Source organism: Meleagris gallopavo, chromosome 1 (genome assembly GCF_000146605.3).
Source record: "Meleagris gallopavo isolate NT-WF06-2002-E0010 breed Aviagen turkey brand Nicholas breeding stock chromosome 1, Turkey_5.1, whole genome shotgun sequence".
NCBI classification, from domain to species: domain Eukaryota; kingdom Metazoa; phylum Chordata; class Aves; order Galliformes; family Phasianidae; genus Meleagris; species Meleagris gallopavo.
In genome coordinates, this window is record NC_015011.2 from 68253400 (window position 1) to 68258126 (window position 4727).

The following is a 4727-nucleotide window of genomic DNA, read 5'->3' on the forward strand; positions in this document are numbered from 1 at the left end:
TAGACTGGTCAAGCATGATTTCTCCTTGGGGAATCCATGTTGACTACTCCAAGTAACCTTCTTTTCTTCCACTTGTTTGGAGATGACATTCAGAACAACCTCTTCCATCACCTTTCCAGGGATGGAGGTGAGGCTGACTGGCCTGTAGTTTCCCAATTCCCTCCTTCTTGCCCTTTTTGAAGACTGGAGTGACACTGGCTTTCCTCCAGTCCGCAGACACCTCTCTCATTCTCCATGACCTTTCAAAGATGATAGAGAGTGGCTTGCCAATCACTTCTCCAGCTCCCTCAGCATTCATGGGTAAATTCTATTGGGGCCCATAGATTTGCGTGTGTTGAGTCTGCCTAGATGATTTCCGACCAGAACCTCCACAAACAGGGGAAGTTTTTCTTTCCCCAGATTCTCTCTCTTACCTCCATGCTCTGGGATTTCTGAGGCGCAACATTAGCAGTAAAGATTGCAGCAAAAAAGGCATTCAGTAACTCTGCCTTTTCAGTGTCCTCTGTAAGTGGGACATCCATCTCATTCAGCAGTGGACTCACATTTTCCCAGATCTTCCTTTTGTTACTGACATACTTAAAGAAGTCTTTCCTTTTGTCCTTGATCTCCCTCAACAGATTTAATACCAAGTGGGCCTTAGCCTTCCTCACTGCAATCCTGTATGCCTAGACAATGTTCCCACATTCTTTCCAACTGACCAGACCCCCTTTCCACATCTCATAGACTATCTTCTTCCACTGAATTTTTTCCATGAGCTCACCCATGTGTGTCCCTACCACCTTTGCTTGATTTCTAATTCTTAGGGATGCATCGATCTTGAGCTTGGAAGAAGTGGTGCTAGAAAGTCAACCAACTCTCTTGGGCTCTCTTACCTTCCAATGCTCTAACCCATGGGATACTTCCAACAGGTCCTTGAAGAGGTCATAGTTCACACTCCTGAAGCCCAGGATTGCAAACTGCTACTTTCAGCTGTCTGTAGAAGGCCTCACCAACTTCCTCCACCTTGATCAGGTGGTCTGAAGTAAATGCAAGCTGTCCTACCACGTCTCTCTGATTACAATGAGATCAAGGGCCAACTGCACGTGGCTATTTTTTCCTGCTTATTTGTCACACCATGCACATTGGTACACAGTCGCTTCAGAGAAGAACAAGGAGCTGAGGATGCAGGTTTCCCTTGAGAAATGCAGGAGCATTCCCCATAGCTATACACATCATTGAAGTGACTGTTCTTCAGGCTCATCTCACGAGAGGCAGCTAAGGAACATTTATCACAGTTCTGATTGGCTTGGCTCATTCTCCAGTTGTGAGCGTGCCATGAGAATTGCATTTTTGATCCCACTCCCACAGTCCTTTAGTTTAAAGCTCACCTTACTACGTTAGCTAGCCCGTGCCAAAAGTTGTCCTGCCTCTTCTAAGCAGGTGGATCCCACCTTTCCCTAATAGCTTATAATCTTCATAGAAAGTCCCACTGTCGTAAGAAACAAAAGCTTCTTGCACCAACCACATATCCAGGAGTTGATATGCATTATAAGTCTATTTTTGGCTGCCCTTTTTCCTCCAAGTGGTAAAACTGGAGAGAAGTTAACTAAGGCACTAGTGTTCTTCACATGTGCTGCCAGGGCTTTATAGTCTTCTTTGATTCTGCCTATGTTCCGGTTTCCATTGCCTTTCACGGCCACATGAAAGAGCAGTAGCGGATAGTAGTTCCATGCTCTTGACAAGCGGTGGCACTCCCTTGGCAATTTCTCAGATCTTGGCTCCTGGGAAGCAGCAGGCCTCTCCAGACAGCCATGTCAGGCAAGCAGAGGGGAGCGAGCCTCAGTGCCTTTAAGAAGGGAGTCACCTACTACAAGCAGGGGCTTGCTCTGTTTTCAGGGACAAACTCTAAACTATAAGTATGAACACCCAATGCCAGATTTTCAGGCCACTACAAGCAAAAAGATCGTTCTTCAGTTTACAGTTTTCTCTTCCTGCTCTTGCCTTCCAATACCACAGTCTCCCTTTCCCATGACAGCCCTAATCAAGGCAGAAACTTGGTGTCACGTTACAGGCCAGAATAGGATTACCTTTTGCCTGAATTAGTATTGCTACCATCTATTTGAGCAAAAAGTTAGGGGATTTCTGGCAAGGACATCTATGAAAGGTGACTCTGTGAGATCATAAATCTTGCTTTGAACTACAGGATCCTCCCTGTAGGTAAGCTGAGCAGTAGACTCTTGGTAGGATGGAAATAAACCAGCTGGGAGCCCATTCAAGGTTTAATATTAGCTAATGCACTTCCATTCTGCTCTGGGCAATCTCCATACAGAACAGATCTAAAGAGAAGCTGACAGCTGGAGAAGCTTTCTCCTCACACACCCAGAGCAACTGTGTGCAGCCACAGACCATCCTGCTCACCAGGAGATGTGGTAACATTTCCTGTCTCCTGTACAGCACAGCAGCCAGGACCATGTAGTTTGAGGTCTCAGGAGATGGCAACTAATGACAGGAACCAAAATGGATGAAAATTTGCATAGATACCAGAGAACCCTGAAAGAGTGGACATACGGATGTCAAAATGATGGGCAGAAAAAAATTAGACCCAGGACACACAGCTTCACCATAACTGTCATGGAGAACATTAGATTACAATTATATTGCAAGAGGAAACATTGAGGAGTAAGAGGGTACATAACACTGATTCACGGTGGTGGCAGACAACAAATTTTGAAGCTAGTGAGACAACTTGCAGACAGACTAAACCATTGCAGAGCATTAGCTACATTCACAAAGGACTAGGGAAGTTACCTGTTTCTAAAAGTGGCTGGGTGAGAGATAGGTAAGAATTAATGACCAATGACAGTGACAAAGTGGCTGCAGGACTGATAAAAAAAGGGAGATGAAAAGAACAAATGTCAATGGCTAGGAAAAGAAGTGATACCTGGGTGAAAAGCAGAGAGAGCCATAAAAAAGAAAAATTAGGGTAGTAAAATACAGCTATAACCAAGAGTAGTTGGGTGAAACTGGACAAATGAAAATATGGACCAAATATTTTCCCAACCAGGGGAGCTGACAGACCATGAAACAGACTCCAAAAGGAAGAGGTGAAAGTCCCATTACCTAACTAACTTAAAACTAATGTGGATGGATCAATCACATGTTGTAAATATCCTACCAGTGAGGATGTGGAGTGGATGACCTAACAGGTCCTTTCCATCTCTAATTTCTACATTTAACATAAGGAATCACAAAACTCCCTTGCCATGAGGTACGGAATAATGACTCAGCACTTGGGGAAAGCCAGCAGTATTCATGCAGGATGAAAGGGAAAATGTCATACAATGATGAAGTAGAGAGAATAATAGCAGAGAGAGTTGCACCATAAAAGCAATCAAGATGCAATGACTCTTCTCCAGCAGTGCAGTCCTGTAGAGCAGAGCAGGGTAGATAAGATTTCTTTGTTATTGAGTTGGCCCTATATTAAAAAGTCATCAGTTGCTAAGCTGAGGGAGAATATTATTTTCCCTTCCTCTTTTTTAGTTTCCTGGACTGCTTAAAATGAAGCTGCAACAAGCTGCAACAGAGGGAGTTAGTTGGTCTTGGTTTGCAAAATGGCCTGTGGCAGCCTGTCCCAGGATGCCTACCAGCATGTCCTAGCAGCCTCCTGTCCTGGGTGAGCAGGTGTCCTTCTCACCACATCTTGTGGTGAAGGCTGGGACTGAAGAGCAGGAGATATCCACACAAACAGCAGGAACAAAGGGGGGTATGACCTCACACGTGGCCGCAAAAACACTGTATGTGATGTAAAATGTCTATTTTAAGTGTAATGAAAAACCAGTGGTCAATCATTTCAAGACTCCAGTGGCTCTCTCCCGACATGGATGCATCCCTCTCCAGACAACTCTGGAAACACTGCACCAAGGCAAGGAAAGGAGCACTTCTACTGTTCCCAAAACCAGCAGCGCCCTTATTGCTCACCCGCTGAGAACAGAAGCCTCCTATTCCAAAGCCACCCATCTCCAAAAAAAGGAAACGCAACCCACCCCACACTACTTGTCTCTGACGGTTGTCCACAGATCACTCCCCACATTCCCGTGGAAGTTACTAACAAACGCGCAGTTTCTGCGTGCGGGAGTTTGCTCGGCCAACTGTACGCGTCTGCCTGCGTTAGCACTGTGCCGCTCTGCAACACGCACACGCTGCTCCGTGACCCCGTGTGTCCGCCGTGCTGCGGGAAGACCAGCCGGACCCCGAGGTGTGGGACCCGACCGACAAAACAGACTCCGCGTCCCCAGCACGCCAGCTGGGAGAAGGCGCGGTGCTTCCCTTTGGGCGCCGGGCGTCGTGCCACGCTCGCTCTTTGCGAAGCGCGGAGCTCCCTTCTCCATCGTGTGTGTGCGTGGGGCGGCAAGACTCCCCTTAGCTTCCGCAGCCCTACTCGGGGCTCCTCATCTCCTCCATCGCCTACTGTAGGACCGCGCGGAGCCACCGCTGCGCCCTGCCCGGACTTCCCGTGCCACTTCCAGGCCTGCGCTCTTAAAGGGGCCGCCCCGCGTGCGGAACAAAGGCCATTGTTGTCGTCGCCGTTCCGCTCACCGCCTCCCTCAGCACCTTCCACCCGTTCGCCGGGTTCTCCGCCCACGCTGGCGCATCTCAACGGCCCTCCCGCGCCGCCTCCCCCCGGCGGAGCGGCGCAGAACGCAGCACGCCGACCCCAGCCGAGCCGCGCCCGCCCAGACCCCTTCCTC